Genomic DNA, 24,994 nt, shown 5'->3' on the forward strand with positions numbered 1-24,994 from the left:
CCCCAAATTGTGATGACCAGCCTTCTAGAAATCCTAGTGGATGTAGAGAACTTGGTGTATGTAGAATTCAAAAGAACCCATCTCTTTCAGTGCTGTAAAGGGAATAAGAGGCAGTTCTTAAATGTATTGATGACTATTTCATGCTCTGAAATGATACCGAAGGACACTTGGATTCTCCAACCTTACAATAACTTTCATGAAATGTTATGCTTGTCTGATGACTTATTCCTCTCTGCACAATGCAATCCAAAAGAATGGTTTTGTTAATTATTTACAGTGTGCTGCTGATGCTATTTCTCTCCAAGTGCTTTCCAGCAGTAGTTGTTTCTGCTTATTACCAAGAGAGACTTTAAAAGGCAGATCTTGTCAAGAAAGCAGAATGATAACCTGTCTCATTTGTATCTGTATGCTTTTACAATGTGTGCTGGGTAGGAAATACTAATGTGGCTGAAGCAAGAAAAGGATGAACTTAAAAATCACCAAAGAGACCCATGCTCTGAAATGAGAATAGACCCTGGGCCTTGCTGGGGCTTGTGAGTGTGCCACTTAGGGCTCCTTGTGGCTATGTTGGCAGAGTGAGAAGCTAAAAAGGGCAGTTTAGGGAGGTTTTTGAAGCAGTGGTAGTGTAGAATGAAGAACACTAAAAAACCAGAGTAAGACACCTGAACGTAATGATCCAGCACCACTGCAGGACTCTAAACAGCTTGCAAGGTGGTTGCGGGTAAGCTTTTGCTCACAAAATCTTGTTTTAACAGGGTGTAAGTCTGACAACCAGCAGTGAACCTGGCAGCAGTGGCAAAGGAGGGAGGGAGACTGCCAGAGCTTTCTAAGGATGCATGAATAGAAGGCCTTGGAGTCCTTAGGTCCCATGTGTTCTGCTGTCAGTGATCTCCTTGGCTGCCTGAAACCCACTCAAGTAAGCATAAGAAAAGGAGAGCTGCCAATGCTGACCTCCCTTGCTGACTGTTGGCTCCAGTCAGAGTGTGATGCAGAAGAGCAGTACAGCCCTTCTGCCTCCTTCCTGTACAAGCTGTCTGGCTCCTCCCTGCAGCAGCTGGAGGAGCATCGTGCTACTCTAGTGCAGCAGGGAGCAGCATCAGCAACTTCATAGGAGGGAGAGGAGCAGGCTGACATTTACATTTTCCTCTTGATCACTCTTTCAAAAGCAACACCCCTAAAGGGGAAGAATGATTCCCAGTTCCCAACTATTTGTCCAGCAAAGTTCAAAGGACATTCAAGACACCTTCTTAAAGGTGGCATGACTTAGCTTCTCACATAGTGTTACCTGGGATAGCCAGGTGTTAGGTGTCCAAAGGTAAATTATACTAACAACCAACCTGGAAATTGTATTTAAGGAGATAAATCATGGGAGAAAGACCCTTGTAAATACTCCTTAATGGATGGTATTGAAGACAGAAGTGAGTGGGGTTTCTTGTTTTGGTTTTTTTTTTTTTTTTTTTTTTTTTTTTGAGAGGGGTGTTGGGTTTGTTTTCTTTGGGAACAACAAAACCTGGCTTATAATAGCATCAATGCTGTTTAAAGTGTTTTTTAATAAAGCTTTTTGAAAAAAATGCCATTTTAATATGAAAAACAGCAAGCAGGCATTTTGTGGGGATGTTGTGTTGGTGTTTTGGTTTGTTGGGTTTTGTTTTTTTTTTAACCCCATCATTTAGCTTTCTCAGGGATTGTAATTCAGTCAATTCAGTCCTATGCAACTTCAGATTATTCACTGCAGTGTATTCTACTAGGAAATAGCTTTACCACTCCCTCTTTTGGTAGGGGGAGAGGAAATACAGTTCTTTTGCACAGTGGAAGCCTTCTGGGTCTGGGAGCTGTGCTGTGCAGGGTAGATTAGGGCATCCCTGGAGGACAAAAAGCCAGGTTATTCTCTCAGATTGACTTGTGCTATGAGAAAAGGGCCAGCCAGTGAAGCTGTTTAACAGCATTGGCTCTGATTCACTTGATAATCAAGTCTCTAACTGCTGATGCTCAGAGGTGTAGCGAACAAAATATACTCCACTTTGTGAGATACAACTACTCCAAGAATAAAAATTATGCAGTGGTTAGTAGGAGATAGCGTAACGATATCTAGTCTGTTAGTTGTATGGGACCTGGATTACTGCACGTGCTTGTTGACTCATAGTCAAAGGGTCAAAATAATCCTACTGACTCTTAGCACAGCAGTCCATGCCTTAGCTCATGACTGAGGGGAGTGTCATTGGTTAATTTTATTCCTTATAATAAAGCAGCAACAACAACAAAAAAATTGCTGTATGTTCCTAAATCTTTGCTAAACCTGAGTGACTTGTTAGGGTTTGAACTGTGCTGTGGGCCTTGATAAACTTTCAGCCACGTATCCCTTTTGGTCATCACTGGAGTGTTCTGGGGCAGGCACCTTCCCAGAGAGCAGCTTGGAGACACCATCAATGGGCTTATTGCCCATCTAGGGGCTTCAGATACATTGCTAGGGATTTCTGTGCTAAGCCAGTTGCCTCTGGCTTAGTCATATCAGAGACATACCACATATCTGTGAATCTTACATTAAACTCATTTAAATAAACAAATGTATAGGACAGCGAAGGATAGGAAAAACTGCCATTTTTTTCAAAGGCTTTTGGCATGAGCTGAAGTGCTTCTTTATTCTTTGTAAGAGAATTCAGGCTTGTTGCTTAAGGTCTCTTATGAGTTCTCTGTACAAGGTTCTTGTGCAATTACTTTTTGAATGTCTGCATATTTCTAAACACGAGTACTGTAATTCCACAGCACCCTTTCAGCCTTGACCCTTACATGTGATGAAAAAAGCTGACAATAGACTGACCTTTATCTCATAGTCCTTATATATAATACAGCCTATATTTTTAAGTAGGCTGCAAGAGAGAGCAAATTTAAATGTGTTTGGACATCAGTGACAGTTGCTTCCATCAGTGCCTACCCATGTCAAACACTTGTAAGCAGAGAACCAATGCAGACAAACAACTTGCCCATACCTGCTTGTTGCTAGTATGCAGATTCTCTCTTCTGTGCAATCATCCATCAAAAACTGAGTTGGCAGTGATAGATAGATGGTGTGCTATTCAAAGAGCTATTGCAGGTGAAATCTGCAGGACTGCATCTTTGAATTTACTCATATATCTTAAAGAGCAGGTCATGAGCAGAACTGCTTCTTAATAGGTACAAGCCTATCCTATCGCACTGTTAACTACTGCAAGTCACAGAACTCATGATAGTATTGCAGCAGTACATAAATAAGAAGAAACTAAGCAAGAACATGAATAAGATTCCTCCTGGGACTTCATACAGCCTTGAGAAAAATGAAATACACTGCACCATGATTTTCAGTTATCTGGATCTTCTAAGACTATTTCCATCACTTCTTAATTTCCTTTGCTGTTTATTGGATATAGTTTCCTTATCTGGTGTCCTCTCAATTATTAAAACCCAATTACTGTTTGTTTGGTTTTTAAAAATAATTATTTAAAAATCAGAATGAAACATGAGATATATTGAATAGCTGTGTCCATCTTTTTTTTTTTTTTGGTATCTTATTAAAATTCCCATTAGTTTCTCATACAACTGCTAGTCACCTCATTTTCTTCAGAAGAATTCATTTCAAGTTGTGTGCATTTGTACATGAGATGGAGAAAATCTATTCCTAGAGTTCTGTGTGCTCTGAGAGCCATTAGATTTGTCCTTTGGTTGAGGGAGCTTTGGCAAGATTTCATTGTAGGTGGTTGCTCAGGTCACTGTGGCTTTCGGAAGTGGACCTGATTTGCATTAGAATATTTAATTTGCAGTGCTGTATCATTACACTTGTCTATACCCAAGAGAAAAGAATTAAAACTTCAGCAGAACTCTTTTCTTGCCTGTCTTCATGAATTATTTTAAGAGTTAATGTGGGCATACTGTTATCCCCTGGCTCAGGATCTGTGGCAGGTTTTGGGCTGTTTTTTGGCAGGGATGGGGGCTGGTGGTGCTTGAATTTTTTGCCTTGGCCCTCCACAAGAAATGGTATTTTAAATTTCTTCCTAAGATATTAAAAATTTAGACTTGCATATACTTATTATCATCATCTCTCTTTTCTGTTTAATGGTAAATGAATCTTAAAAGGCATTTTGGTTCCCAGTGCTTCTGTAATGCTTGCCTAGTGGGCTGCCATTACACCATGCAGTGCATAGTGGGGTTCCCTGTGTATCCAGAGGGATGCTGAATTCTGCTCCTAAAGAAATAAGTTTATTTTAAAAACAAGAGTGTAAACCTTTCTGAAGAAATCAATCTCATATCTGGTAGTAAGGTGAGGTCAGGTGACAGCCAGGGTAGTAGAGGCGCTGCTGCCACGTGACGCTGAGTTCCAGTATATATGTGCATGTGCTGCTTCTGGCTGGGGAGCAAGCACTATCTGTAGAGCAAGTTCCTAGGTCTGGAAGCAGAGCTGGGACACATCCTCTAAAACACTGTGAAGGTTTCTTGGTGTTAACTGTGCTGATATTGAATTTGTCTGGCCCAAGTGGAAGGTACCCCCAAGTACTCCAGCAAGTAGGAGATACCAAGGCTGAACACATGCTATAGTAGGGAAAGAGATAGGGGGAAAGACCAGTGTTGGGGTTGAAGTTCAAAATGAGGTCTGTGGAATAGGGCTTGTTGCACCCATTTCTCTGTCAGGAACATGAGGGAATAAGTGACCTTTTCTGTGGGAATAGCTGTTTCCTCATCCTCTGCCCATGAACTGCTGCTGTCACATCCATCTCACAGCAGCAGCCAGTGTGGCTTCCAAAAGTAATGGTACAGGTAATCTAAATGTTGGGACTGCAGCAGGAAACTGCCAAACTTTTCCTGCCATGTCAGCATACCCTTGTGCAAGCGCACTGATGATGATCACTTGCCATTCTGCAACACAGACCCTTTGAGTGGGTTCTGCACAAATGTAAAAAGGGCAGAAGTAGGAGGGGTGGAGATTTAGCTGAGGGTCAAGTGTGGACTTTGTTGCTGAAAACCAAAGAACCTAGCTTTAATTTCAAATTGAAGGGTGAGTTTGATAGGCCTGAGAAATGTATTCATTTCTTTTAACTTGCAGGTTAAAAGCAAAAGACAAAAAGGATCCTAGCTGACATGGAGCTACTAAAAGAAAAAGTGCAACCTATTTTTAGTCTCTGTTGAGAGGAGCAATAAGACATCCCTGGCAGGACTGTTGTGGACTTCAATATGGCTTGTATCCCAGCCTGTTACTTGCTGCTGTGATGAGTCCCTTGATACAAAGGATGTCAGTCTCACAGTGGGGGTGCATAAATCAATCACTGGATTGCACAAAGGTCTTCTTTTTATGGCACAATTCAGTGTCTGTGTGCTTTTACCCTGAAATAGTTCTGTGCCCAAGGTTATGCTGTTTCTATTCAGTCACCTGTGTCTTCCCTCACATTCATGCTCCACTGTCGTCTAGTTGCATCAAAGAATGCAAAAGAGTTGGTTAGTACTGTTACAGTTTAGGTTGGCTTTGCAGCATTAGGACAAACTTTTATCTGAACAAGTAACTGCTGGTCCTTTCTTGCTTGCTCCATTACCTCTTTGGGTAGAGAAAGTTCCAGGGAATTCCTATGCTATAGTTACTGACCAGTTTATTCTTTTTACTTTACAAGCTACTAGAGACCTCAGCTGAGATGGAAAGTTGAGAGCAGAAAAATAGTTTGTCTTATTGGAGCAGAATCAGAGAGTTACTGGGAAGATGCTTTCAAAAACATGCTGGCACCTAATTATCTCTGGAAATTTGAAGTGGACACGAGTTGCACATTTATGTGCTTTTAATTGCTTAACATTCAATAGGATTTTCAAAACACACTTATCTGCATCGATAGGTTCTTTTGCTCTGCCATTACCAGAGTGACAGATTTGAGGATTGTATCATAGATCTCTGAAAACTTAAGAACCTCAGAAAACACAAGACTGCTTTTTTGGGATCACAGTCTGTAAGATCCCAGATCTTGTCTGTAAGAATATGTTTTCTCAATATTTTCCTTAACCGTGTCTGCAATAGCATTTGATTTTGTTTGGCTGATTTCTCATGGTTGCCTAATTCTTCAGTTCAAAAAGCCTAATTTTCCTTGATGCCACGCTGCTGATCAGCAGAATAGAACACAGTGCCAGTCAGCTGTTGTGTTCATTACCAATTTCCTTTATTTGGCTTCCCATTGCTTAAACTTACCTTTTGTAATGTGTTACATTAGCTTTTCTTACAAGGTAAATTTGTAATGATGCAAGTAGGCTGGAGTGAAAATGATGGTCTGTGAGAACTCACAAGCATATATGTTTGGGAAACATATAAAAATGTGGCTTGTTTCATTGACCTTAAACATTTATTGTTTGGCTTTGTTTTTTTAATTACTCTATTTAAACTTCTTAACCTAGACGTGAACGCAAAGTTAAGAGAAATCACATTTGCTTGAGGGGGCTGCTGACAGTATGGATAGCTTTAAAATTGCTTTTCATTCAAGTGTTATTAAATGCAAAACCTAGCATAAAGAATTTGAAATCAAGGACATTTAGCAGCAGGAACTTAGCAGAAAGCTGGGGGATGAGGGGAGGGAAAGACATTTATAATATAAATGATGAGGGGCAGTGTACTTTGCATGTAGACAGTGCCACTAATTAACAACTGTGAGGTGGCCCAGGACAGGGACTGAGCTCAGATGAAGACAAAGTCCAGATGGCAGGCTGTGATCCACAAGTGCAGGGCATCAGACTGTGTTACAAGGTGACTGCAAGGTGAGAACAGAGACTTTACATTTTTTTTCCTTTTTTTTTTCTTTTTTTTTTTGTTAGAGCAAATGCTCCAAAAGAAAATTCATAAGGCAATAGTGATTGGCTGCACAGATATAGGATAGATCTAGTTTTAGAGCTAAGTATACATTCTGGTTTGCTCCCAAGGTTTTGTGATACAAATGTTTCCTGGGAGAGATTTAATTGCTTGGAAAAGTGAAAGCTGTTTTATCAGAGCAAATGTGAATACAAATATTTTATTTACCTAGGCATTTAGTTGCACAGCTTATAGTCTAAGGGTGATATTGTCAATCCCTATGTGGATGTGCAAAGAAATGTATAGCTACTGCATGGTGGCAGCCCAGGAGACCTGGGAGAGTGGTAGTAGACAGCAGGTGGTGCAGAGGCCAAAGAGCCCCCTCCCATGGGCATGAGAGCTGAATCTTCTGGGGCAGCATGCAGCATCTGGAAAAAGGAAATAGGCTGTTTGCTATTTTTTGTTTCATCTTCATAAATCTTTTTCATTTTGAAGGGTGTATCTTGTATGCACTGTTCATCTGTCTGGGTCTAATGTACCTCAGTACTTTGCTGTCAAGCACTGCATTTCTTAGGTAAGTAATCCCATATGTTTTGGCAGCACTGCCACTTTGAGAAGTATCTTACGCTACGAAGAAAACCTGCAGAATGAAGCCATGATTAGGATGACACACTTAATATACCAGTTATCAGTGAAACGCTGAGGTCTTATAAGTCTAATTATTCATGACATACATTAATTTTTTACGTAAGGTCAAAAACTTGAGAAAAGGTAAAGCACTACTGACTACTGTGTGTGGAGTCAAGTTTCAATATCCAAATACTTCTTCACACAATCTGTGATTTGGATGCAAAATCAGAATGTGTAGCAACCTTGTAAATAACCAGGAAGAAAGACCACAGAATATATCTTGTTGCTAATGCCACCTGACATGGTTTACAGGTAGATGTTTTAGCCCTTAGACTGGTTGTAGAATGGTATCTGTTAATAGTTCATGGTTATTTGTCCTATCTAAAACTAAATTGTAGTCTCCAAATGTGAAATGAGTCTTCTCAGGCCATATTGAATTTCAGATTAAAATTCTGTATCTCAATTTAACCTCTGTGATTCTGTAATAGGGTGTGGCTTCCAGACTGGAGCCTATAGAGTTCTGAAGTATATTCACTTGTTCAGCTTTACAGTGTTAAGGGGAGAAACTCGCACTGCAAATTCAGGCCTGGGCTGCTAGCTGGGGACAAATTTTAACCAGTACCAGTATATGTATTACGTGAGGGTAATTCATAGTGTATAGTATGAGATAACTGATTTTGCCTGTGGTTAGAAGAATGCTCATGAACTTTTTCTTGTTCTTGTCATATAAATTTGTTACTTGAAACTAGTTCACAATACTTAAAATGTTGAGCTGCATGTTTACTGTGTGAAAGCATTCATAGTATTGAATCTCAATTAGAGTTCTTAGTAAGCAAAATAAGAGCTGCAGGGAAGTGATTAATTCACTGCGTGTAAAGATATAATGTCTTTGTACTTTTAACCCAGATAAGCCACAATGCTCAGCTGAGCTATTGATGGAAACTTCTGTTACTCACTAAAAACAATCTAAAATCATTGCGGAAAGCGTGAGTGGAATGACAGCACTGAATATGTCACTTTTTCTGTTTCATTTTTGCCTTGGTATGAGGCAAGAAAAGAGTTGTGGGACACAATATGGCAGTCAGTAAAAAGAGCACTATGTAAGGTGCCAAAAAGCTTTAGTGTGATGTTCTAGTGATGATGAATAATGTCTTTCTGTGCAATTTTGGAATAAATTGACGTGAATCATGCACTTTCTATTTCGGTATACTTTCTTACTGTAGGAATTCACTGCATTTTATTGTATGAGAAGCAACTGTCAGCTTTTCTATTTTGTGTGTGCAGACAGGAATGCAGTAGTCTGACAGAGCTGAAAGCATCGCTAAATAATTCTAAGGTAAAAATTTCTGTAAAATTTATAAAGCTCTAGGTTTAGAATTTATAGTGAAGTTCAGTAAAAAGCCTCAGTGGTAAAGATTATCAAAAGTAGATACTAAATTGCCTGTGAAATGTAAACACTGCTTAGCTTTTTTTTTTTCAGGACTGTCCTGTCAGGGTTTGGTCTTCAAAGCTCTAGTTTAGTTTAATAGTTTAATTGGTTAAAAATTGTTCTATAATAGAAATAAATGCAGTGATATGGTATGTGGTGCAGCAAATATAGGAATTACATTGACAGCTTAAAGGGTTCCTCTGTTTATATAATTTGCTTTTTCTTTTCCTATTTTGTGGACTCAGTCTCTATAGTCTTTAAGCCTGCATCTGTTCTTACTTACTTTGATGTAAACTGGGAGTAATACGCTACTATCATTGGAAAACTGATGTAAAGCCTCTGAGAGATTGAGTTAGAGCTTTTGCATTTAATTCCAGCTTCCTTTGAATCTTTGTAATAGATACTTAATGCTTTGCTTCACATGAATGTTATATACATGTATATTATATCTGAAATGCTTTCAGATAGAACTGGGATATTTTGTAATCATTTTTCATCAGTCGTGTAGTGACAAAATACAAAAGAGTGGGAAATTGGACCAGGGAAGATATAACTTCTTATTTAGGCTTTGCCTACTCTTGCGTAGTTGCTGCTGTGACTGCACGGTGGGGTGTACCCAAGTTAACTTTAAATTAGCTAGCAAGAGTGCAGTACCATAAGGTAGCTGACAAGAATTTCCTAAGCTTCCAGGAAAGGCTTTTCAGCTTTGTGCTGAGCTTGTTGCTGTAGTTAGCTCAGTCAAACCCGACCTAAAGTTCAAGGCATTGACTGTGTTGCAGAGGTGGTTTTATTGTCACATGGATGTAAACATAATACTTTAAGTGCTACTTTGTTATCTTCGAGTCTGATCTGCTGCTTCTGAGGACTGACTAACTCCTACTGAGGAGGCACAGCAGAGGAAAGAACTGATGGGGGGGGAAATAGGTATTTATGTAAAGGTGTGGGTAGTTCTACTTTAGACATTTTTACTCCTTTTGACTTGCAGATGCAAGGAGTCATGTAGATAGGGGAGTAGGGAGCTGCTGGGAGGTGAAGGCAAGGAGACTTAATAGCTGGCCTTCTCCATGTGCTCTCTGGGCATGGTGAATTTGCTTGAGAGAGTTCAGGGCCCAGGAGTGATTTCTGTGTGCTCTCCTCATCTGTGGAGGTGGATGGAAGGAGGTTCTGAAAGGGCCATGGAGTAAGTGAGAGTGCTGACTTGGGGTGTGGGAACAGATAGACCTTTCTGGTGATGAGAGTAGCCTTTTGGTAGCTTTTGCTACAAGAGCAGGAGGAGAGATAAATACTGATTCTGTCTTTGCTCCTGATAGAAGATATTATGAATTATTGCTTTATCTCTGCTGAATTACTCTACTGCTTATAACTGGGTTGGAAATCTTAATCTGTAGCATTCCTGAAATGAAGCATGTTGGTGACTGTGCTCCATGCGCACAAGGCTGATTTCTATACATACATCTCTTTCCTGTGGGTGAGAGAAGAGCCTCTTAAGTGAAATGTACCAATGTGAATAACAAAGCAGAGTGACCTTTGGCTGGCTATGCTTACCCAAAGGGTAGAAGACATGCAGTTTATGCTGCTAAATATCTGTGAAGTTATATTGTTGCTGGATTCATTATTAGGAGATCTTTATCTTCTCTTCTAAAATCAATGGTTCCCTTTGTGAGATTTAAATTTTCCATGCAATCCCTTGCTTATGGTAACAAAGAATGCCTGATTTAGCAGTGACATTTGCTAGTGAGACCCAGCATCAGGTGATTCAAAGTGTCTGTTATTAGTCTTTACTTTGTTCCTGGGGAGTACTTTTCAATTTAGTTTGACTCCTACTGTGCTTGGCCTGATTTCTTATTGAAAAAGAAAATGTTTTGCCCTTAGATTCATCAGAGGCTTTTAAAACCTGAATAGCAAGAAAAAACTCGTTAAGGTCAGAGGCAGGAATAATGTGTTTGAGAAAACGGGAGCATTGGAATCCTTCACTCTTCAACTTGTGACAACAGTTTTTCACTTCATTCTCAACAGTATTGTTGTCCTGTTGCTGTGTGTCTCTTAAATCAGTCATCTGTGGAGCAAGAGAGGGAGATGGCTGTATATAACCATGAAGATGTCAGATACAACCATAGAAGTACCAGGCAAGGTGTTTACATTAGGGGTAGCAGAGCTGGCAGTGTAGCTGGTGCTGGGCCTTCATTCAAAACATCGCACATGCCCCACTTGTGTTAATGAAAGGTGCTCCAACATAAGCAATGAGGGTCAAAAGTGCAGCGTCTATATGGAGAGTGGGCAGTTTACCAAAGGGACTGTAATTGCCGGGATGGCAGGGCACTGACCGAATGTGCCAACAAGTCAAATTTGTGTTTCAATGTGCACAAATACTGGCTCAGGATACATCTACATTAGCGGTTTAGTTTGGACAAAGAACATGCTTTTAAATTGAACCTCCTGGGTTTTCCCACTTAGCAATTTAGGTTCTCATTGTGGAACAGTCTTGGGCTGTGGAAAATGGTGATAAAACTGAACTGCCAGACCTGCTGCAGGAGCACACCTAAATAAGCTCCAGCTGCTAATGGACTTTCAGCCTGTAGGGACAGACTACAGCAAGTTTGAAATACTGCTTCCCCTCTCTCCCTGAAGTGCACCTAGTGTGAAAGTGTGCTCCTCAGCACAAAGTGTTTTGCTTTACAGATGCCCTCCTGTTGCACCAAGCTAGCTGCTGATGCAGGTATAACTAACTGTAAGGCACAAGCAATGGGTTTCATCTCATCAGACTTTAGCTTCTTAAAAGTAGCTGTGCTAGTCAGGAGCAGAGATATAGAAGACATGAATCACGCTCTGCTTTAAGTGGGTGCTCAAGATAAGTGGAATTGCCCTCAGGGGTCTTCTGTATTTTTTTTTCCATAGGCTATAAAGGAAGCCTAACTTTTGGGCATCTGCTTGCATCTAACTACTGGAATTAAATGAAAAGAATCACATGCAAAATGGGGAAGAATATATTCCATAAGAGACTAAAAATTATAGCAGGGTGATGCAGAACAAACTGTAAGCATATGACTCAGATCATCTTATTCTCTAGGACAATTATTTAAGAAGAATGGGGTATAATATTAACTAGCAAGTATTTTCACCCTGTAATATTAAACTGAGCTGTTAAAAGAAGATGCTATACATCTGGCTGTGGAAAATAATGACTAAAAAAACATCCTTTTTTACATAAGTGATTTTACATAAGAATTTTTACATAAGTGATACATGATTCAGCAGCTCGTCAGGAAGTTATGATTATGAGAGGGCTTTAAGATCCTAAACAATTTGCATGCTTTGCAGGAGGGGAAAAAGATAGTAGTTAGTTATTGTTCATTTGGAACCCATACATGAGATAATGAAACCCTTCACTAGAAAAGGATGTGCCACTTAATCCTTTCAGTCAGCTGGCTAACACAGATGATGGAGTGTACCTGCACCATGGGTGCTCGAGTAGTGTCTCAGCAAAATAGAGAATAATTTCACTTGGTGCACCTCAAAGGTTCTTAATTGCTGGTTTTGGAGCAGATTTTCTGATTTTCGTGTTCAAATTAGGTTATTTGCCTAAATGTTCTAAAAATGCATTTAGTCTTAGCTAAAATCTGCTCTGAATGGGTTTGGTAAGTAGGACCATTAAGGGACTCTGGGTGACTTATACACTTCTGATATTAGAATTTGGCTTTTCTTGGTTAGCTTGAAATTAGCACTTGATGATGCATTGTTTTTAAAATTTTCAATAAATCTTTCTATTTGAAAATACTATGCTCAGTATTAGTCCTAGCCTGATACATGCGCTGAATGCCCCTTAGCTACTAGAAGGCATCAAGTGTGGTCCTGAAGAACATCTTTCAGTTTTGTTTCTCTCCAAAAAATTTCCTGTTATGTTTTGTGCCTGATGTGACCAAAGCACACTAAGCAGGATACTTGGAAGATCTACTTCGAAAACACTTTTGAACCAAACTAGATGCATCCTATGACCTGGAAGGCCGCTGGAAGAAGAGTCTAGCTTCATCCAGTAACTGCGAATGGAGACACTCAGGATGCCAATGCCAAGATTTTTTTTTTTTTTTTTTTTTTTTTTTGTTTCTCCTATAGAGTATTTTTCTGCTTTGTGTAGACAATTATTTACTGAAGAATGGCATGGTGATGTTGTGCGAGTGTTCAACCATCAAGAAACAGTTGTTCTCACTGCTTTCTCTCACAGTGACTCATTAAGTATTAGAGCTAAAATGAGAGAAGTAGCAGTTGGATAGACCTGTATGTGACCTATTCTGTTGTCTGACATGAACAGAATGTGGAGTTTTCTTGAAGGTTTGCTGTTGGGAGCTGCTTGACATTGTGTGATATACTTACCAAAAAATAAGGAAAAGAGCAACTCCTAGCTTTTAGGGTTCCTATCTGTGAGGTAGGCTGTGGATCCTGTAAAGAAAGGAGGTATTGCATAGGCTTCTGAGATATCTCTGCTCTTCTGGAAGGCTAACCTTTCTGCTCTTAGAAGAGAGTCCGTGTTTTGTGCTGGGGTCAACAGAAGATAATATGTTCAATGAAATGAATATTTAGAGATTCTGCTTGGGAACTGAGTAAATAAATGTAATATATTTCTTTAACTGGAAAAACCTGGCAGATTAATGAAATATATTACTACATTCTTGAATTGCTGTATTGACCTTACAGGTAAGAGTAATCCCTTTAATGGCATTGTTGCTTGAGACAGATTTGACTGACAAATCTGGGGTATTAAGGGAGGAAAGGATTACCTAGTTCAAGCCATGAGTTTCCAATGCCTTGATCCATTTATCATTTTTCCCCTCAGTATTACTTAAAAGACAGCATCCTTATAAATAAGCTAAAACCACAACCACTCTCCTGTTAATGGTAAAAAGTAAAGATGTTAAAATACTTAATTTTCTATGAAAAAATAAACTGATCCTCAGAAGAAATAAAATGACAAGAATGACAGACAGGAATTGTCTGTGTCATTTATATGAATGTATATGTGGTGCTGTCCTTATAAAAGTCTGTCTTCTGCCCTCTAGAAAAGGAACCAGGTTAACTGACTATTTAGGAGAGTAACAATTATCACTTTGCTATCGCATGAGGGAATGCTTCTGTGGTCAGCTTTTCAGGATAAGGTGCTTTGGACTGGCTTTGTTAATGCATGGCAACATCACAGTAATTTCATGTTACTGCCAAGTGCTGCTGGAAGTCAACAGGGAGGATGACATCTGGAAACAGAATAAAAGGTGGAAAAAAAGAATGTGAAGAAAAAGAATAAGACTCACTTGAGGGAGCTCATATTTGTATCTGGTTTTACAGGGCTGTGAAATTATACTGCTTACTGAACATGATTTTGATTGTGACTGCATTAACTATTGTTGTTATCACGAAAGTTTGGTTTAATGCCTTATGGAAACTGGCTCTGGACTTCTCAAAGTTTTAAGTGCTTTTTTGTTCTAGGCTAGATAAATGCTGCTTATAAAAACAGAATAAGAAAGGCCAGAAGAAAAGAAATGAACGAGGCTTTAGTAGTGCTGGAAGTGGTTGGTATTAGAAAACTTGTATTTTGGGAAGCAGCTCCTGGAATGAACAGATTGTCTCATTTAAAGAACAGCAGATGTGTCATGGGGAACTTTTCTAGCTGAAACAATTTTGCCCATTTCTTGCTATTGATTTTGTTGTCTTTCTTTGTGTTACTACCAGATGTATTTGCATAAAAGCAAAGCATATTGTTTAGGTTTCAGTTAAGTTTATATTTTCTCCAAGAAACAGTATTACTTTAATTGTTCCCTGTAGTTGGCATTAGGCTACCTGACAGCGGCAAGGGTGATAAGGAATATATTGTGACTCAGGAGATAAGCAACCTGTGGTGACTTACTGCTAGTTTTGTTACCTCAGGATCCCACTTTCGGTCAGTCTTGCTGGGTGCAGAAGTAGTCAGTCAAGCTGCCAATAAAAAAACTCCACTATCTCCTTCTGTTGAATGCAGTGAGATTAAGGTGAAAATCGATTCCTGCTGTCTGTATTAGATCCTGTATATATATGAATATCATGGACTGCTGGGTGAAATACCAGGTGTTTTTTGGGAGAGAAGATAAAGAAGATTGGACATTGTGGAGTAAACTAGGAAATAAGTTTCCATAAATAAAAATAAAACTTTCTTCTAGGGAATTGCAGGTGCCTGGGTTTTATTCTGACATCCAGAGAAGGAAATGAAGAACTGGAAGAAGAGACAAGGGTTTAAACTACCTCCTAGTTATGGAGATGATGGGGGATATCAGTGTGGTGGGGTAGTGCTTGACAGGAGTTTTATACACCTCCTCTCAAAGGCCTGGATTCAATGCTGTTTGATGTCCACAGTTTCTAGTAAATTCTGTGGGCTCAAATCATGTTTTCTTTGAATAGGCTGCAGCTATACCTGAGTGTGCATCTACAGAAGCCATGTTCTGGCCTGGCTGTGGGGAGATGCCTGTTGGCTGGGGCTGCCTGTTGCCCCTTGGCTGCCCTGCCCCTGGCTGGGGCAGTGAGGATGGGTCCTGGCTCTAGCACAGTGGCCCTGGGTGGCTCCCAACCTCCATGATGCCATGACAGCTCTTCAGAGTGACAGTCATGGTCCTCAGTGGTGTCTGGAGAGTGGTGGTTGGTAGGTGGTCCTTGGTGCCATTCGTTAGCCTCCTTCACCAATTTGGTGGAGAAATAATAACTGGTAAATCATTTACTATTTAATCTTCCAGTTTGCATACTTCTTTTTCAGTGCCCAGGCATCTCCATATTAATACTTGTTTTTCTTTTCGAATTGGTTTCTTCTTTTGATTTCTTTTCATTGCCTGGTATTCAAGTGTTCATTCCTATTACCAGTTTCCATAAGCTATCTCTTCCTCTCCCAAGAGAGCAGCAGACACCCCTTTTGCCCTTCTTCCTTCCTCTCTATCATTTAATTTTTTTTTTATTTTGCAAAGTTCACTTGCGTGAGACACTTTCTTAAAAGCACAAACTTTGCTGCATAGGGAATTCACACATCTCCTTTGCAGTGCTGGCCCCTCAATAGTTAAGCGGTTTGGAGAACTTTTGATGTCTGCTTGTTGTCAGTTCTTATTTGGTGCACAGTTTATTCAAAGGAATTTAAATGGGAAAAGACAGTGGTCTAATGGATCACAAATATTTTTGAAGGAAAACTTGGATTAATATGAAAGGGAATGTTAGCCAAAAGTCACCCTTGAGGTGACAGTGGGTTTAACATTGTGTGTACTGTGATTTTGCTGTGCTAGCTGTGTTCATGATAGCATGCAGACAGCTCAGTTGTGGACAGGCATTTCTTATCCAGTACAAAGTAGCTTTGAAAGCTATAGCAGTGGTTTATACTGCATACTGGTAAAAGACTATTGCTAGGATGCTGAAAGGTGTTTCCATGATGTTAACCATAGCAAGCCTATTGTCAGGGTGCTGTTTTCACCTGTCTCACTTTTTCACTTGAAAGTATTTATAAAAAAATGAGTGTCCATGCTATTTCACTCTTTTAATACCCTGTAACTACCTTTGTCCTGGAGCTCATGTTTGTTCATATACACCAGTGTCCTGATGAATCAAAACAGGTTACATGTGCTTAAATTTAATATAACAGGTAAGGAGGACTGTGGTTGACAGACATGATGACCTAGATGATGCAAAATCCTAGTCATATAAGACGACAAATATGGTTCTATGATTCTATGTGAAAACTCCATAGTTTTCCTACCACCACTGAATATTATGTAACTGCCCTTCCCTTAAAACCAAATGGATATTCACATTTGCCCTAAAAAAAGAGTTGCTTTTGTTTTGGACTTTTGGAAACAGCAATGTGCGTAGTTCTAAGAGGTTTTTCTCTTTTGCCAGTGTTGTATATTTTGCCTTTACGTTGATGTAGTTTAACAGTCACTTTTTTCCTTTCCTATAGAATCACAGAATGGTTTGGGTTGAAACAGACCTTAAAGATCATCTGGTTCCAACTCCCCTGCCACGGCCAGGGACACCTTCCACTAGACCAGGTTGCTCAAATCCCCATCCAACCTGGCCTTGAACATTGCCCGGGATGAGCTATCTAATTTCTTCTCCCTGATGTTATATGGCCTTCCCACTGTGTCCTGCAGCCCAGCCACCCCTGCAGGAGGTCTCCATATGTGCACGTCTTCTGCAGGCAGGTCTGCTGCCTGTCCCCGCCCCACGAGGAAGGTCTAGACTCTTCCTGCAGCCTGAGGTCTGCACAGCAGCCTCTCCCCGGTGCTGCTCTGTCTGAGCAAAGGCATCAGCCACCGCTGGGGTAGATGGTGCAGTCCCCCTCGGCTGGAGCCACAGCCTTTGCTCTCTGACGAGTGCCCACTATTCTGCTATGAGGGTCAGGTCAAAGAGTGCCCTTGGCCTGTGCAGATGGTCCCAGAATAGTGCCCAGTTGCTGGGTTATATGGGATTCAAGTCTCTCCACTTGGCCAGTGTGATGTCTCTCCTTCAAAGCACTGTCCGCTTCCACAAGCTGGTGCACTATACCTTGTGTGTCCACTCTGTAACGCTCCTTGTCACTCTCACTCCCCCGGGGCTGCCCTTTATGGGAATGAGAAGTGGCCACTGTTACTCCTGGCCCTGTCCATACCTTGACAGCCACTCTCGTGCAAGTTGCCAGCTCCTGGCGGTTCTCAGGGCTCCCCTGTGGTTTCCCTGGCTCAGGAACCCCTCCTTGTATGCCATGATCCTCCGCAGAATGCGCCTGCACCAGAGCTGATTGTCTCAGCGAGGCAATAAATACAGATGTTTACATGAACATGCTTTTCACTAATTTTTAAGCAGCATTTTCACATTCTTGATGATAACAAGATGGCAAGCTGTGATATGTGTGCTCTTCTAGAGGCACAAAGAGTTTATAATGAGTCATAATTTGTGTGTGTGTGTCTTTGATGCTATTGTAGCTTTCCAGGCAGATGTCCCACCCGCTGTGTGTTCCTAGTTTCAGTCTGATGAACTGCTAAAGCTACTGGACACCCAACAGTAGCTCCAGCATCCCACAATGCATTAGTAATAACTTTTCTTCAAGATGAGGAGGCTTTAACTGCAGCACACAATCAGTACCCACACTGGAAGAAACAAATCAGGAAACTACTGTTCCATAAACACAGAATTGAAAGAGCTGCATAAGTGAAATGACAGACTGTTCATTCCAGTTTGGAAGGCATGAATAGAATTTTTGATGAAGCTTAATTTTCTTCAAGCTCTTCAGCCATGGATAAACCATTTAAAACAAAAATACATGTGTTACAGACCACTGTGCTGGTCACTGTTTATTATTTTGAAAAAGTATGGGTCCTCTTCTTCCTCTTTGCTAATGACAAATAATGAGTTGAACCGTGATCTCAATTTCAGCAGTACAGAAGTGGAATAATTCCCTTGGCTGCAGTGACTCTGCTTCATGTTAATGGTGGAAAATGGAAGTAAGCATCTGGACCAGTGATTTTAATGGTTGCAAATAACAGAGCGTGTGTTCTCTGATACATCACTGAGCTGTGGATTTTTAAAATGTTTGGTGTAACTTAAATAAACCTCCAGTAGATAAAATTTTAATTGAAAAGATGTATTTACCGAACAATGTCATGCATCACTATTGTTGCCAAATGAGCCTTCCAGGCATCCTATGTCTTTTGTACTGACTGCAATCTATTTCACCTTTGAACAGAATGCATCCTTGAATGATTTGTGCTGTCTGGTATGCAGTTTGACTAAGCCCACTAGGTCTTAGATATCTTGTCCATTTCAAGAGATTTAAAACCAGCTAAAACTCAGCCCACATAACCTGCAAAACTCTAGTGCTTTGAAAGAGAACTTTCAGCCTGAGGATACACTCACATGCCAGTCAGTCGAGGTGGCTGGGGAAGGTGTTGACCAAAAGCAATGCCTCAGTGCTGGATATTGAGCTTGCTTTGCCTCTTGCTAGGCACTGTCATGGTGTACAAATGGCCATGTTCACCTCACTGAGCCTTCTTACGGAGCACTGCCTTGGTCAACTGCATTGACATCATGAGAATCTCACCTTTCATTAGATAAATGACAAACTCTTTGGGGAACATGTAGACCTGTGCTGGATGAGCTCAAGAGCTGGAGCAGAAGATAGATATGAACAGAAAAATAGAGCCTCCCCTCTTCCTCCTGATAGTTTCTTTTCTTATGCAATTATCGTTGTTGCAATCAAAAAGATGGATGAGAGCATAGGTCAGCATCTTTTGAAAAACACATTAATGAACTTGTAGATTACTTTCTCACTTTTTCTGTACTTCTATCCATTTTGCAATGTAACGCATACAGAGCAGATGAGGCCATGTAAGTCTTTGTTACAGCAGACCTGTGTTTTCAATTGAGGCTTCTGCCTTTTGCTTGCTGTGTTTTTTAAAGTGCAAGATCATAGGTAGCTGGAAGAAGTGTTTTTGAACACCTGTTTTCTGAGGAGCTTATCAGGTGGCCAGGCTGTCAGTAAATGTTTTTGGAAGCTGCTTTGTCTTCACAGTTGTGCTCGGGGAATTGCAGTATATGATTCGGTAACCACTGTTGGTTTGCAGGTTTTCTTTGTTCTCTGTTATGGAAGTATCATTACCAGAGAGTGAAGAAATATTACGTTACTGTGGTGTAATTGGTGAAAGCTGAGGAAGAACATACGATCAACCATCAAAATATTTTGCCAACAAGTGGTTTAATAGCCTCACATAGCCGAACAACAGATGTAATGAACAAATACCTTACAGGCAAACGAGAAATAAAGATTACCTACCTCAGGCTGCTGATTTAATTGGGCCAATAATTTTGCCAGCCCTAGCTTAAATGGTGGTCACTGGAATAAATGCTTCATTTACAAGCAGGATTCTGTTTTAAAGGAAATTGCAGAAATTTTTGAAGGCTTGGAGATGTATTTATTTGTTTTTCATGCCAGGGTGCAGATGAAAGATAAGGTGACACACTGGTTAACGCTGAAAGAAAATAAAAATACCAACCAAATACATGTTTGCAAAACTCCCAACAGAAATACACATGATTCAGCCACAAAGAGATAAATACGTAATCTGTTGAGGTAACAGTTATTCCTGTCTGTGCTGATATATTTTGGCTCAGATTTTGATCCTAATGACTTGTACTTAATAGCATAATGCTGTGGCCTGAACTGCTGTCTTTTATTGTCAGTGAAAGGAAAGAGCCAGTGGGTTTTGGATCAACTTTTTCTTTACAGGCAGTTTATTTCAGTGGCACCACTTAGCAGAACAAGCTCTCAATTCATGTCTGCAAATACACGAGACTAAAGCTGCCTGTTCTCTTCATTTATTTCAACAGACACAGATCCTGAACAGGACTTCCCACCAAGTTAAACTCTGAAGTATCAGCCATTTGAACATCCCTTTTTCAAGTGAATAATTCTTTTGGATCCTGAGGTCATCCTCTCAGCTGTAAAGTGGCTCAAAGTGTAGTCAATACTTTCAGAGTGTTAGGAATGCTGGATATATATTACATATATTCTTGTGGATCATGGGCTAGAGGTTCTGTGGTAGTTGTCTTTGCAGTTAGTATGTCCACAGTCCCACGGCTTTCAGGTTAGTCATAAATTTGGTGCAATGTCCTGAAGGAAATTGTTTGGGATGTGAAAATAGCCAGCTTTATATGAAGTGAATTTTTTCCACTCTAAATGCTGACAGTACTAATGTAAAGTTACTGCATCACTTATTAGTCATGATTGAATAGTATCCATCATGTTCAAATGGTAACGTCTTTTGTCCTCCTCTCCTCAGTGAAGCTTGATAATTCCTGTGAAATGATATAACTTTTATTCTAGACTTACTAGTGTGAGAAATTAACATTTTATGGACTGTCCACAACATCTCCAAAGTTTGTTTTGGTGACTTTAAATTCTTCATCTGAGACATAACAGTTTATGTGCTCTCAGACTAACCACAGAAAATGGATGAAGAACATCATGGAGCACATTTGGCTGTGTTTATTCTAGGGTGAATGAAATGCAATAGGTCAGCTGGTTCTGTAAATTAAAGTCTACAATGAATAACCAGAGCTCAGGAGTTAACACTTTCTTTTGTTGCCTGTGTCAACCTAGTGATATAATATTATTGATTTACATCTAAAATGTATAATTCAAATTAGAAAAATCTCTATTTGATTCTGATATTTGATCTGCATGGGAGAAAAACTGTGCTTTGCCTTGTTTCAAAGACTCTTAAGGAAAAGGGGTGCTGCATGTAGCATAAGGAGAAATGAAGAGGAAAGGCAGTGCTTATTCAGCTGCCTCCCCGCGGACCTTGGGAAGAGCTTTTGCTTCTTGCCTGGTTCTCCTCTTCTTTCGCTCTTCCCCCAGCCCACAGCAAACGAAAGTGTGGGGTAGGAGAGGGAGACAAATTGCTGAGATTCAATGCTTGTGCTATCTGGCAAGGTGAACTAGCTCATGGGAGAGCCACAGCAGACTTGAGGTTAGTGGGTCACACAGGACACCAAGGCAGCCCTGAGAAAAAGGGCATTTGTAAATGCTGTTGCTTTCATTGTGTTGCAATATGGGGATTGTTCTCCAAATTGTTGTACACAGTTGCACAGGTTATGTTGTATGACTGCCCACTCACTTGGGTTTTTAAATGGGGGCAGAGAAGTAGCATGTGTGTGCACTGGAGTAGTAGGAGAAAGGCAAAGGGGAGGAATATGTGCAAAATTGTATTTTAAGAATGAGTGCTGCTGGTAATGCAAATTAAAAAATACGTGTTTTCAGGTAGGCATTACCAGAGTGAAAGGTAAATGTATCGTGGTTCTATCAGTGGGCTAGGTGTAATCTTCTCCACTGGCATTTAGGGTTTGCTCTTCAATATTGCTTTGTGCTGCAGGAAAGTTTTAAGAAGTGCATATAATGTGGGTTTATCTATTGCTTTATTTTTTTAAGAAACTTACAGAATAAAAAGAGACACCCTTGTTGCCATGAAAGGACATTTCAAATTACTTTATATTATTGAACAGATTTATTATCTATAGATTGTTAAAGCACCGGAAAATTTTTTTGGTTCCAATATCCTCTTGTTACTAAAGAGGATCAATGTATTTAGTAAATTTGCAAGGCATCCTGCCACTCTGTCTTCCATTTGCTAGTTTTGTGTGGTATTTTGTGATTTTGTTTAGTTTTCTAGAAACTTTCAAAGGAGGGTGAAATCAGGGCTTTGACTAGCTTCTCTAAAAATTTCTCATTCTGTGTTAGCATCAGTCCTAACCTATGTGTTAGATTTCAGACAAACTTTTATATAAGGTAACTATCTACAGTAGATATGGTTCTATACTGACAACTGCAGTGCACCTTACTGTGCTATGATGCTATTCAATAGGAGACATAAACTGGAGGAGTGCTGTAAATATTTGGAAATTCTACAGAGAAAAAATTAAGCGATCAGATTGTGGAATAGGTCTTTGAGTTCACTTGCTCTGATCCAGCTTCCATCTCTGCAAACATTTCTTTGAGTAACAAAACTGTCCTATTTTTTATCTTTGTCTTTTCCATAAAAACCACAAATCGAGTCTAATTCTTCCAGTCCTCACGGGGTAGGTGTAACTTCTTTTAGAGCCCATTTTTTCAGCTTGTGATATTGCCCAGCACACTCCTGTAAATACAAAATACTGCTTGTGTCCAGATTGTTGACCTGCTGTTAGAGGTGTCTGTTGTCTGCCTGGCCCAGGATACTGAGGACTCTTACACTTGGCAGAACGTTTTGCCAGTGCCACAATCATGCTGGTTCACTGTAGGGAAGAGATGTTTTTATACTCTAAGCTTACTTGTTCTGGGTTAAATAAAATTAGTAATGACTTTTTTAAACAGTTTAAAATATAAATGGCTTAGTTAAGTATGGGAAAAACTTCTAAACAGGAAGTATAAATCCAAGTATTGATTAAGTTTTTAGATATATTGTGGAAAGAATGGTTCTGGAATCTCCCCAGAGATCTTATAAATGAACAAAATTACCAAAAATGAGAGCTGGAGCAGAAAGCAGTAAAATTCACTATTCTGAAATAGAAATCTTTTAGCTTTTGAAATAATTCTGCCATATACCCAGAAGTATTATAAAATTTCAGTATCATTTCTATTTGACTTAGGGTAAAAAATAAATATTGAACAGAATACTACCTGTGAGTCACGGTATGGTCAGCAAGATTATATCAATTTCCCCATAACTCTTACAGTATTTTACAGTAAGATATGCTAGGGACTGGATATAAAAGTGGGGTTAGATTTTGCTTTTTTAAATGAGATGGTACTGACAGTACCAGTTCTAACTCCCCCCCTCATAGCTGTTTAAAGGTAAACAGTGAGGACTTCAAGATGTCCGAAGGGCGGCCATGACCTGTTTGACCATATAACACTTGGATAAGTAATCATAGTAGTGTTTGCACTTCAATTAGATTAACAGCTGAATTTGCAAATCATGTCTCTGGAGGGTGTTTCTTTGAAAACTAACAAATTGGCAGTTGTCTGAAGTAAATTGCTTGATATTGGTCAATGATAAATTGTGATCATGCTAATTTAATTGCAGTTCTGTCAGTGGTATAATTAACGCTGCTATCAAATCAACGAATCAGTTCATTGGCGAAAGGCAGTACTATGATATTAAATTCCCAGTTGCCACGACACAGAATGTGATTCTGCATATTAAGAATGTTGGCTCTGTTCACTGCAAGCATGGGTCATTGTTTTCCACGGAAATAGTGGTAACAGGATGCAAAGGTGTTCTGCATTATTACAAAAAATGTAAGCAAATTGGCCAGAAAGACTTGTGTCACTCTAAAAAAGTATGTTATCTTCTTAGCTGTCTGGGGAAAGATGTGACCAGGAGCTGTGTTTTATGGATCATTATGATTGACAAAGATACTGCAGTGGACATTGTCTGGAAATTATGGGGTTTTGCTGCATAACACACAGGAACAGATGCTAGGACAGGACTCAGAAAATCCCTTTGTTACTCCTTTTCCATATTTGTATTTTCTGTTCTCACTTTTGGGAGTCATTCATAGGGACTGATATGACATAGACTCTGTCCCAAATACACTTTTTTTCTTCTTCAGATTACTTCCTCAGGCATAAAGTGTCCCTATTCTTTCCTCTTACATATGTTAATGCCTGTCTCCCTTTATCAAAGGCATGCCTTGCTATCACCTGAACCTGAAGGCCTTTGCAGTTACTGGTTAAAGTTTTGTTCTGGTTGAGTGGGAGTAGAACTGTGTTCTTTCGCTTCCTTGGCAGTTCAGTTGAGCAGCTGTAGCACAGCATTACTGAGAAACTGCCTTAAGGGACAGTCTCTGGCACTTCCTGGGTTCATTGTATGCTGCTGGCACAGCAAAAAGCTGCACAAAGACTGGCTAAACAGGCAGCTTGTCACTGAGGTATACTCCAGTGAGCTGTAGGTGTCGAGGAGAATTGGAAAGGTAAGGGTTATTGCTGTACCACTGGTGCATTCTGGCAATCTGTACCTGCCGAACTGTCATGCTGGAGCTTGTTGCAGCTGACACAATACAGAGTGGTCCAGAAAATCTGTAGGCAGCCCCTTAAGACTTGTTTGGTACCTACTTCATCTGCAAAGGTCAAAAAGCTGCAGAAGCTGCTTCCTTGAGCTGCTCCACTGGCCTTCTTTGTCTTGTTTTGTTTCTTCTCTAAGCTGGGCTAGGTACTGACTGTCCAGTGCTATATTTCATGTCCAAAGATTGAAACTTGAGAAGACTTTTACCATAGCGTCAATTGATTTCTTATATTGGACTTACCTACTCATTGTCCCTCCCCCTCCAGTTGCTTTGTATCAATTTTGATAATAAGCACTTAAATGGGAACTAGAAGTCAGGACTGTTAGCCCTTATTCTTAGACATGGTGTTCTGTCCTTTCCACATGCAGAAAGCATTCACAGGTACAGATGTATGTAAATGCTTATATATGTTATATAGATTACATTAGATATATATTATATAGATTTTCCAAATTTGTCTCTTTATTTTTTTTAATTTTTTTCATTCTAATGTTTTCTCAATTCTGTTTCTTATGTGATGAAATAAACCAAATTATAGCTAGCAATAAATAAATTCCATTCTCCAACATCTTATATGCTGCAGT

This window comes from Strigops habroptila, chromosome 10, assembly GCF_004027225.2.
Source record: "Strigops habroptila isolate Jane chromosome 10, bStrHab1.2.pri, whole genome shotgun sequence".
Taxonomy (NCBI): domain Eukaryota; kingdom Metazoa; phylum Chordata; class Aves; order Psittaciformes; family Psittacidae; genus Strigops; species Strigops habroptila.